Source organism: Glossina fuscipes, unplaced genomic scaffold (assembly GCF_014805625.2).
Source record: "Glossina fuscipes isolate IAEA_lab_2018 unplaced genomic scaffold, Yale_Gfus_2 0, whole genome shotgun sequence".
NCBI lineage: Eukaryota > Metazoa > Arthropoda > Insecta > Diptera > Glossinidae > Glossina > Glossina fuscipes.
This window is the reverse complement of record NW_023998414.1, coordinates 15,963,859-15,976,555: the sequence shown is the minus strand read 5'-3', so window position 1 is coordinate 15,976,555 and position 12,697 is coordinate 15,963,859. Positions and strand designations below refer to the sequence as shown.

At 35.3% G+C, this 12,697-nt stretch overlaps 1 protein-coding gene across 20 annotated transcripts in view; it reads left to right on the top strand.

Moving 5' to 3' along the window:
* LOC119645092 overlaps positions 1-12,697 on the top strand; it is a 71,241-nt gene that overhangs the window by 29,497 nt on the left and 29,047 nt on the right. The window lies entirely within an intron of this gene.

The window sequence follows — 12,697 nt, the reverse complement described above, 5'->3', positions numbered from 1 at the left end:
GTGATTTGATAGGCCGATAATAAAAGCGGATACGATATGTTATAGGGCTGATTACTTTGCAAAGAATTTGATTTCAATGTCCATTCTAGCTTTGATCTATGCCATTAAAAGTGATCAAAGAAACGATTTATTTAAGCAGATTGTAGGAACAAATCAGGCTGCGAAAAAATGATGAAATCAAGATTCGAGGTTCAAGAAGCTCATTCGGAAAAATTGCAAAATTTTTTATTTATTTTTTATTTGTTGTTTTTTATCCATTTTGGGGTTCTGAAAGAAAATGTAAATAATATACGCATTTTTGATTGCGATTTGGATTAAACTTTTCTTTCATTATTTTGCCTAGACCTTGCCTTTATTTGTGGAATGCAATATCATTTAAATGTCCTCCACGAGATGTCTTTTGAGGGTTGTTCGTTTTCACCGTTTTCGAGGATTTGAGGATCGTTCTCATAAATTCGATCCTATGCACGTAAACGTGCTTTTCTGTCAATCAATTGATTGCGTCACGAAATGTATGGCAAGTTACACCATTTTGTGGATAGCCCAGATGGGATTTGTTGACTCTATAAGCATAATATCACCTGCACGAAACACAGTCCGAATGGACTCATTGTTTTTCCAACAAGTTTGAACAATTTTTATACGCTGTACAACTTTGTATTTTTCCACGATAATTTGGCAAGCAATATTGACTACAAATACAAATATTCTGAATCTGTATCGTTCTACAAAAAGCAAATTCTTGTTTGATGGGCCTGTATTATATGCACTCAGTGGATGTTCATTTCACGTTTAACGTTGGGATGGTCATGAAGAACACGAAGAGATAAGAAGTGGCCGCAGCATAGTGCGCGCACTCAGTAACTTTTATGCCCTTACTGACTGAGGCAATCATCACAGTTACAACCAAGTATGGTTAAATCACACTGAGATTTGAATTCACAAACACTGACTTGGTAGCCGCGAGTTTTATCTTCCATTGAAATTGAGGGCATTCATACATTAAGTGTTTGCAAGTATTCTAATAATTTTTCCACTTTAAAAAGACAATCTGGAGAAAACTTGGTACAATATGCATTCATCAAAATACTTTCCATCATTTTCTACAATTCTTTCCCAACTTTCCGGCAACATGGCGAATCGTGGAACCCTTTTTCGCAACTCTTTAGTGTTTCGTGCAAGCTAAGCCATGCTGCATCGGCCTGAACAAGTGGTGGTCAGAAGACATTGTGTTTGATGAGTATGCTAGGTGCGGCAGAGCTTTCCATTCAAGCTGTAACAGTGTATGCTTGACAAGACTTCTAATGTGCCATGCAAGGGGATGATGTTGCGTCTGTTAACTGCTAACTGTTGCTGGTCTTTTTTGCAAAAATACATCATTCAATGTTTTCAACTGACGTCGGTAGAAATCCGCTGTAACAATTTCATTCGGTTTCAGCAACTCGTAACACACTACACCTTACTTATTTGCCCAACTGTATGGCCACTAATATTCGATGCCGATGTGGATGGCTCTCTGAAACTAACCCATGACTTTTTGCACTTGAATTCGTTGTAGTAGATCCAATTTTCATCGGCAGCCACAGAACAGTGGTCGTTTTGTCTGGCAAGCAATAAAAGCGGGCTGTTGGAACGGTTCGAAATGTCATTTTCAGTCAATTCGTATGGTAACCATTTTCGCTCCTTTTGGATCTTTCCCAACCCATGAAAACATTTTTAAGAGTTTGAGCTGAGTTTTCATCCAATAAATCCGGCAATTCATCGCCTTCGACTTTTTAGGTCCTCGATCATTCTTCGCCGTTAACATCGGAATCACCACTTTTAAACTTTTGGTACACGGCAAAGAATTTTGCTAATTTCGTTGAAAGCGATCTGGAAAAGCATGACAGAGAGAGGAGATCCTTGCGGAATGCCATTCATTAGCGGAAAGGAATCAGAGAGATGATTGTTGATTCTAACTTTGAACCGCCGATGCGACATGAATGATTTGATGTAGTTGAAGAATTTTGGTCCAACATTCCATGATTTCAGAAGTCTTAAAATAACATAACGACCAACTCTGTCAAATGCTTTTTCGAAATCAATTGAGAGAATTAATACGTGATTTCGTTCGGAAATTGCTTTGCTTGTGAAATAATCAATATGTAACAGAGCGTCCCTCTATCCCGCTTGAAACCAACTTGTTGCTTTGTTATCAGGTTCTTGGAGTCAAGAAACCAAGATAATCTAAATGCCATAATCTTTTCCAATACCTTTGAGAGGCAAGATGAAAGAGAGATTGGGCGATAATCCGATGCGCTGGAGACATTTTTAGACTTTGGAATTGGAACAACTGCTGCCAGTTTTCACATGTAGGGTATATGGCCAGTCAAAAAACCCGTATTATATAGGTCCAGCAATTTCTCTTTATTTGAATTAGACAGCGCACTGATCATTTGGTAGGAAATGGGGTCTAGACCAGGTGTCTTCCCCTTCGATTTGGAGAGACAACCTTCAAGTTCCAGGGTAGATATGCAATTTTCCAAGAAGGTGGCACATCTGTCAATACAATTTGAAAGAGTAATTGGGAGGCCTTTTATTTTCGATGAAAGCACTGGAAAAGTTGCTGTCAGAGGAGTACTCGCACCATATTCGTCCAAAGTAATTAGAAATATCATGTGCGTCAGTTAAAGTTCCATTGGGAGTGCAGATGGCTGAAATTTCGTTCAGGTTTGAAGTCCCATTGAGTCTGTTGATTTTGTTCCAGACAATTTTCATTGATGTATTTCTGTGAATTCCTCTCGAAAAAAGTTCGAAACTAACTGCCTTTGATATTAGTAATTCCTTCCTGAATAGAGCATTGGCCTTTTTGTATAATAACAAATGATCATAATCAGGACATCTCTTAAAGCGGTTTCATAGATCCATTTTATTTTTCCTTAAAAACGAAAGCGATATACACTGAATAGCTCAACGATACGAAATGGAAAATTTTTATTTTATGTAGAGAAAGGTCACGCCCATCGAATTCAACTGTTGTGCACGTTGATACTTCGTATTACTTAATCATTTTCACTAAATGCATAAAATCAAACAGTCATAATGATTTCATTACAAAACTCCTCGATATTCTCATTAGAAACTCCTTTCATGCTAGATAGTAAAAATTGGTGAAATACAAAGTTGTTAAGCAATCAAAATTCGCACAAAAACTAGTTCAAGAAAATCATTTTTAGAGAAAAATTAACTTTTGTTAATATTTCAAATTTTTTGCCATAAATTAATATAGAAAAAAGCGGAAGAATAAAAGTAATTTTGCTGTTTTGAAGCGCAGCCATAAGCCTATCTTTCTATCTTTATTCGGTTGGAATTGCTTTTTCAGTTGTTTATAATTATCATATCTGACATAATGCATGTACTTGATGTCAGTGGATTTTATTATTCAATAATTAAAACGATATTTATGATAACTACATGTACTATACGAATTTTATAGCAATATATGCCAGAGTTAATGAGAAAGAAATTAAAACAATCTCGTAATTATTCGCATTGTTTCGTAAAAGCAGTAAGTACTTACTCGAAACGCCGTAAATTTTTAAAAACTTATGTAGAACTTGTGCAGCTCTTGTGCAGCGTTTTGTCAGGCGTTTAATAAAGTTCGCTATGTGTATGTGCGCGCGCAATTTTGATAAATAAATTAGAGAAGAATATAACAACAAATTCCCATATTGCCTTAATTGTCTGCGTACCTGTTGGTTGTCAGCTGCTAAAAACTTTGAATATTTTACATATTAGTGAGATTGTTTCGCACTTAACATGTAACATTTCAAACTTACAACGTTAACAAAATAAAGAACGTACGAACTACAAAATGCGATCAGAAGTAAGGTGACCGGAAATTTCTCTGCAAAATAGAATTACGAATAGAAAAGAAGTTCAACCTTCTGAAAGTAAGCTTTGTTCGGATTGAAATCTGAGTTCCGCTGTTTCTGCTCTTTGCATTAGTTATCACGATTCTCACTGATCATGTAATAAGCCTGGAATTTTGATTATGTTTTCGTTTTCCCTATAAACTGCTCTTATTTCTGAAACGCTGTAGATCCTTAAATAGAAATAAAAGAGAAAGCGTTTCGCTTGTCTTCCCGTACATTTTGCATGCTTACGCTTTCCTCGAGCGAATGCGGATGCGGCTGCGGATGCGCCGGTCGGTGTTGGGCATATATTTTCAGTAAAGTAGTTTCTTCACATGAAAATACCTGATTAGCTTCCTGAAAATGTATGAAAACTTAAAAAAAAAAAATACAATTGCTTGAGGATGAAATATTTGATGATTTCAAAATTTGATTTTCAATTGAGCGAAATAATGCAAGATATGAATGAACATAGACGTTATCTGTAATGGATAGTTTTAGGTGACAGTGAACTGCCTCTAATACTTAACTTTTGGCTAAAAGTTAATTGCCTCTATAGTAGGGAAAAAGAAAGTTAAATTCGAAGGGCTCATCCACCGCGGTTCGGTGAACATTTTTGAGTGTCGAAACTTAAAGAAACTAGACGAAGTAAAGCATTATGGCAATAACACCGAGAATTTTATATGAAAAATAATTTTCCGCAGTGCATATGGCGATTGTAATCATAAAACCTTTAAAAATTTTCAATCAAACTTAAGATTGGTTTAAAAATTCAAGCTATAAAAAACATCCATCGAAATCTTAGATCAAATCTATAAAAGTAAAAAGAAAATTTCTTCATACAACGTTACTATAAAAAAAGATGAAAAAGTATTTGTTTGCTAACGAGAAATCTATCGAAGCACAAAGGCATTCCTTATAAGTGCTTGACTGTAATTAGTGCAAAATCAAGTGCAACATCAAGTGAACAGACTACAATATTTGCAAAGAAAAAGCATTAAAGAGCATTTTTCTCATAAACAATCTTCTTACATTGTTTATTTGCAATTGTCGAGCCTAAATGAAAATGTGGAAAATATGAATTCAAAGGCTGCTCAATAATATGTTTCAATTGACTTTAATTACTGCATAGGTATAGGTTGCAAAAAAGTCTCTACATAAAAGCGCTACACTATTGCTACTGCTTAGAGTTATTCAAGTGATGGGAAACATTTAAAACGGATGGCTTAAATACATGTATGGTGGCATTAATATACATTTGTACGTTTTTTTACATTGCAAATTAATCTATAATTATAATTTGCCATAAAAATTAATTAAATGAGGTTCGCACTGAATAGCTCCTCATGAAAAATAGGCCCTTCCATGGCATAAAGATATATTTGTTTTTATTTTATAGCGAAAAGCGGTCCGCGAGAATAATTTGATATAAATATTGATTTCAACCATATCTGGACGGTATAGATCAATTGTTTTGACTCCACCCACGGCAACCTATGTGTGCAGCAAAAAAGATTAGGGCTTAATACTCTATGAAGAAAATACATGAAGAACAATAAGATCTTTGACAATTCATATTTGTGGTCTCGTTCCATATAAGGGCTGGCGTGAGAAGTATTTTACCACTCGACGCGTTGGAGACTATCGATTGTGCGGGGCTTTTTCGGACTATTGCAATTTAACTTGTTTTTATTTCCCTGAGATTAAAATTGTACCAATAATTGCAAGCAGTTCTGCATCACTTCCCTCTACTCTTTCCAATATCTTAAGTCTGAATTGGAATCCGACAAAACTTGCATCTGTTTGACATTAAGAGTTTCTTAATGTTGGACGCTATAAAATGAGAAAAACGGACACATTTCTGTATTTCTTTGAAGAGTTTAAGCATACGTGTTGCTCGATTTATCAAACATAACCATACCGCCGAATATTGAATTGAATACTGAATTGAATAATGAAACTTGAAAAGCCATCAATGGGTATGAATGATGCAAAAATCAAAGAAAGTGCAAATGCCTTTTGTCGACGAATAAAAGGCATTTGTCCTGTATCGTCACGCACCCTTATAAATGTCTGCAAACGATGACGATGGACTCATATGCTTTGTGTGCACAGATTCGTACGTATGTGTTCTCTATGTCCATTTTTATTGCTTTCTTATATGAAGAAAAAATATTCAAGTTCTCAGTGCATGTAAACATCGAGAGGAAAAGTGAAATGTCGTCTTTTAGTATCGATTTGCTCGAAAATCAGTTAGGATTTGGTTCCTGTCGCCATCTGCTTAATAAAAATTATTTTTTACGATAGTATGCCTCTCGTAGTTATTTGAATTTTTTATTTCTTTTATTTTTGTTTTTAAAGTAAATGAAAACAGTTTAAGATTATTTGTAAATGTATACAAATATATATATATATATATACAAATATATATCAAGTATTGATATTGTTGCTATTCATTATAAAACCCTTCAGCGTATTTATACTTTATTACCGAGAAAAAAATAAATAAACTGGGAAAAAAAACTTTTATAAAATGCTGTCACATAACAGCATCCAATAATTTTTGCGATAATTACGCATATGTATGTGTATTGTACGTTGAACTTTACTTGTGTGCGTTTACGGTGGCAGGTCACTTGAATGATGTTTAAAAATTTCATATAGATGAGCTTTACTTTTGCGTAAGCAAGAACTCTTCCATGATATGTGGTGTTGACACTCCCCTGGCCGCAGAAATGAATATATCGCCTTCTAATTGGGCAGAAACATTAGAAGTTTTTGCACGCAGTTTGGTATTGACAGTGAGCCAAATTGTTCAGAGCCCGAGCCCGCAGTTAACCGTAAACTGAACGCAACTTTGTCTTAATTTGCACTTAAAAATACGGCCTACACGGGTATCAAATAAAAGGCCTTGCAAAGTAGAATGCGAAAAGTTAAGTGTGTTACGTTGAAAGTAAATCACGAGACGTTAGATTAATTTTTCTTAACAATATCTTTAAGTGAAGTGAAAGGTGAAGGATAACTTTTATCCCATTCACGTTTCATATGCTCCATTCGGGTGGGGCCTTACTTTTTAGCCCCGACTCTTTAATATCGTATACCTGTTCCTATATAAATCTATTAACTTCATGAGTGCACCTACAGGAGTTTGACACATTTTGATCTAAATTTTTCTTTACTGTAAAAAACTATACATATTTTTTTATATAGCAGAGCTATTCCCCACGGCTGTATTCTGAAAGAGATCAGAAGTAACAAGGCAGTCACAAGGCAGTTACAAACTTGATTTTTTTGTTTCTGTGTAACTCGCTGAGCGGCCTTATTTTATAACAACCTGACGATATCAATGTAACAATTGCTCCGAGATGCTACATAATATTACACCAAATCAACAAAAAGAACATGAGCATAAAAGTGAATTACAAGTATATATGATTTGTGAGGGATTGCAAAGCCAGAGTACATATGTAATGATGACCCAGTAGGGTTAATAGTGTGAGGATTATTGATGGGTAATACGGGATGGTTCCCAGATTATAAATTATGCCAAGCATATCGCTTTCGAAGTGTGGATATGAGGAAGAGATGAGATATCAATGCGGCGTGTGACATAAATATTCGGCATACACAATATTTTTCATTTAGACGCGAAATGTTCTTTACGATGCAGTTAAAATTCCTCGTAAGATTAATAAACTTGCAATCTTGTCTTTTATCTATACGCCCTCTTCTCTTCTCTTTTTTTTTTGGCTAATGCGTATTTCTATTGTATTTGTGACATTGTGCGTGATTGGTTATGTTTTGAATATTAATGTGTTCCTGGCATGGAAATCGTTCATTCAATTTACTCATTCATAATTTTGCATATTTACGGCCTTTCCAGCTATTTCATGTACTGATGTTATTTTTGGCTCTTTATTGTTTTTTTTTTTTTTTATTTTTTATATCTTATTTTTTTTGTTTTTTTTGTTTTAGTTCTCTGTTGCCTGTGACCTTGTGTTTGGAAAAGAGAATGAACAGAGAACAGAGAACTATCCTTGAACTGTGCTTTTCCAAAGAAACATGCTTTTAGTTAATTGCTCATATTGTGGTTTATATATAAACTATGTTCAGCTAATTAAAATTTTCTGATATTTGGGGAAACAAATATAATACGCGAAGACCATACAAAAAGCACCCACGTTTCTATTTTATTTTAATTAAAAATTTTTTTATGAAATAATTTATAACTAACCGAATTAAGATAAAAGTTAATTTGACAAATTGGGAAACATATTCACAGTTGCCGTGTCACGAATACAAAAAAAAAAAAAAAAAAACGTCGGTCTTCAAGGATTTCCTTAATATTTGTGATACATCGGTCGGGTCGGTTCCTGGGCACTAATAAGAAAAAAACATATTTTTTGTCTTGCAAAAGTCGACTATACTCATCAACACAGACACCTTCAAGAGTGACGCTAACAATTCAATGCTCCTTTAACATTTCCACGGCTTCTGTATAAAACGCACAAAAGAAGAACATGAAGAACTATAAAACAATATACATAGTCGAGATGTATAAGCTTTATGCTGCAGACATTTTCACAAAATATCAGGCATCAATAGTACAATCTGTGTACCAAATATATGAATATAATAAGTAAAAAAATTACAATCGATCGTGACGTAATCTCTTATACCCATCACCGTGATCCTAAAAAAAAAAGCTTCATTTTCATACTTTACAAGATTGGGTGGACGCGGCCGGTTTCCTCTATCTTCCGAGTAAAAGTGGAAATTTATATGGTATATATGTTGTACGTTATGAGTAACAAGCAAAAAACACATTACATAGATGTTGCAGGGCGATGTAGGAACGTTATTTAAAATGTTTGGATCCTTTGCAAATTCTCTTGTAAGTTTGTAGGCGATATCTTCGCCCGCCAAGAATTTATATACGTTATGGGGTTTTTCAACCCCATGCTTCTGTCCGTTATAAAAGTTTTGAAACAATACTATAAAATTGAGTAGGCGTGAATGACCTTTTCCCCTTTCTTTAGAGGTGCTGAAGTATCGCCCAAAGAATACATATTCAAAGTTTTGTAGATTTAACTGTTGTAGCTTAAGAATGGTTATCACACACACGATTTTTTTTTCCCTTTTGAAAAACAAAATTGGCCTCACTTTACGTAGTACTGTAGACGCGTGGGATGACCAATTTAGCCTATAGCTGGAGATGCGTGTCCAGTACTTGTCTGGGCTGAACATTATTTATATATTATATGCTGCACCATTTGTGCTACAAGCGTATATTAAGTTTGTGCGGATGTATACAACACTTGGAAGAGCTTGACTCATAGACCTCAGACACTTTTTCTTATTCCAATCGATTCCGAAAATAATTCGAAACTTGTCTGTCTGTCCGTCCGGGTTGTCCATCCGTTGTTTTGTTCAACCTATAGGTCGTAATTTTTGAGATCTCTTCATAAAATTTTGTGACTTGGCCCAGGGACGAACGTTATTGAAAAGAGTTTGTATCGGACCATTTTTCCGAACGTTTCCCATATAATGCTTTATCGTGGAAAGCCATTATATGAATAAGTGTATTAAGCGAAGCTCTGTAGGATATTTAATTATGTAGCGTGGCTCACTATAATATTTTAACTAATTTTCATAGAACAATTTGTCTAGATCTTGAAAATACACTGAAGTCTTCATAATGACTTAATTGTTCAATCCAAATCTTCTTACCTGTAACATCCTTTCGCGACAGGTCAGCAGGAAGTAGTCGCTAAGGGTTAGCTGTCATACAAATTGGACTTCCGTATATTTATTTATTTATTTTTTTTTTGCCTTCATCGACTTGTGACTCCGTGTTTTTATTTCGGTGTTAGCAAACATGGCACCCAATATAGTATCGGCCTCCTCATGACTAAATCTTGGCTCTTTTCAATTCAGTTACCTGAAATGACGGTGTTTAGTTCTCGCACATCGGATTCAAGCGGGCTTTGAGTTGGGTTGGCGCACTGCCTCCTGTATTTCATTTTCAGAAAATCATTTATATCGCTTCGCTCAAACTATTGTCAAGTAATACGCGACAGAAACGATTACTTATTGGTGCATGTAAAAACAATTTCCCAAATTCTTCATTAACCAAATAAATGTTTACAAGGACTGTAAATGGCGGACTAATGAAAATTTTGATAGAAAGCCTATATAGCCCGCAAATATTTTTGCTCAGTGCATTCTCATTCATGATTAAACATGAAAAAAAAGTAGATTAAGTATCGCTTTATAACCGTAAATGCGATGATCCTATAAAAGCACTCCTTCTATATAATATTTTAAACTACTCGACGAGTGCTAGTGGGTAATTCAACAAACTGCATTTACATTTTTTTTTTTTATGTATACCAGCGACGGGTTATCATTCAAGGATATGCATCACACCGATCTTTAACTCATCAAACTGTATGTCAGCTGTTTGTCATTGCAACATTCACATTTGTAAAAATTTAAATAGAAAAGTCGAGCAACGCATCCACTCCCTCAGAACATGTTCTAAAATGAATTCAGCTCAATAGAAAGACTCAATATAGTAGAAATTCAAATAAGACTTTAAAAAAATGAGTCAAACCTTTCGATTTCGAATTAAGTTCAGATATCTGAGATGAAAACTGACCAGTTGATCAGTGCATCGAAGGAAAACTATTCCATCTCTGTTTGTTTACATTAGATGGAAGGCAGGGATTGTCCACAGATTGCCTCAATCCACAAAAAACTTCTACACTCATCAATTATTAAATTTAGCAATAGATTTGTCTTTTGTTTCTTAAATTTCTGCACTTTTACACTTATTGCTTATTAAGAAATGTATATCTTTCTGCGGTTCTTTTCCACTTATATAATAAGAGTTTTCATTTTAATTTGTATGAGTTGCCTGTTATACTTGGATATGAGTGACAGGCATCAAGTAAATTACTTGAAAAGTTGAAAGAAAATGTAAGAAAATTTTTACTTTATATGACATCATTTAGGCGCAAGTAAGCGAAATTCTAAGGCAACAAAAAAAATATCCTACTTCTTTGTACCTTACACCATCTGTTGTGCATATATATATTAATGTTGCGTGGCTGTCCGTGTCGATTCAAAGTAAACGCATCTTTTTTAAGCTTGTCTGTCCGTATGTTCTATGCTTCTCCTGAAAATATTTTGTTCAACCTGCTAGTCGCAATTTGCAAGGCACGCGTCTGCATAAACATCGTTATTAAAAAATAATGATATAGAAAAAAAAAGCGGTAATAGCGTAAAAATGTATGAGAAACATTTGGATATGATAGGCCAATTTTTTCGATTCTCATCCCGTCATGACCGTCATGAGCCTTTTTATATATGTTGTTACAAAAATCCCAAATCAAGTTAATTTCAGCTAAGTAATTTTCTCTAATCATAAATTCCCTAAAGAAGGGAAAACCAAATACACATTCGCAGGCGCGTCATGCAGCTTAACGAGAAAAACAGACAGGGATTAAGTATAAAAACTATGAATTTGGGTACAGAATTGTGGCAAGGGTTTAACGTGGGTTCCTGCCTGAAAGGCTTAACCCCACGGTGGCCCAAACCACTTTTAAGCGTACTACGCCCCCTGGCGAGTTAGACAATCCCCACAGAGTAGGGGCCTAAACAGCACCAGAGTCCAGAACAGTTTATTGTGTATGGAACAATAAACCCCACTCTGGTGAATGGCGAGGCCTAGCTGCACTCAATTGTTCCATTTTAGCTAGGAACTCGCCAACCACAACCACCACGAGTACTCCCCGAAGGGCCGCACCCAAGCAGTCAGGACTCACAAATTGATCAACTGACTGCTTCCGCCATAAGGCTTCCACTGTGCTGTTGATCAATTACCACCATTACCCGCAGGCATCCGTGACATGTGTTCGAAAGTAAAAAATAGGTAAAAGGGGAAAACTTATTCGTCATATCCCTTTTCCATTTTTGCACGTATTAATTAATTTACCAGACATTTTCTATCAATCGGCCAAAGGGAAGGCCGTCCGTCAATTCCTTTTTGCATTAATAGTATAATTAATTTATTTATTTATTACGACTTAAGGACAAGTCCATCATATACCCGCAGGCATACGTGGCTTTGTGAGGCGAGCTTCCTGACCCCCGTGGCTCCCAGTTTATTTTGCAAAGCCTTATGGCATACTTTGGGCGGTTGTTAAAAACAACCGTACTTGCTTCGGATCCTCCATACTTTCCTGGTTGCTAGCACCAAGTGAACTACTTTTCTTCAAGATATATAGGTCTCGGGTCTTGCACTGAACATGGTAGACTAGTCTAATGCACTCTACCATGCACAGTAACATGCTTTAGAAAATTTATATAATTAGAATAGTTGTGGAAAGGAGAGTTAGTCGGACAAGAACACAGAAGTTGAGTGTACGGCCAAAATAAATTGCGAATTATCCTACTGTTAAGGAATGTAATTGTAAATAAAGGAACTTTGAAGTGTATTTCCCTTGAACAAAAGTGACACGGACTGTATCTTAGAAAAGCGAATTTTATAACAATGTGATAATAGCAATTTGGTCTAAATGTTAACTATACCAAATCCGAACGACTTATTTTTTGGACACACGTACCCCGCAACCATTACCAATGTGGTCGGGATACTACCATATATAAAGGTTCTCATGAGCGCAACAAACTTTAATGTTTACTATTTTATAAATAAAAAGAGGTAAGGAATGATAAAAACCTTCGCAAGGTACAATTTTTGATAGTTTACAACGAATATTGATGAAAAATTGGATTAG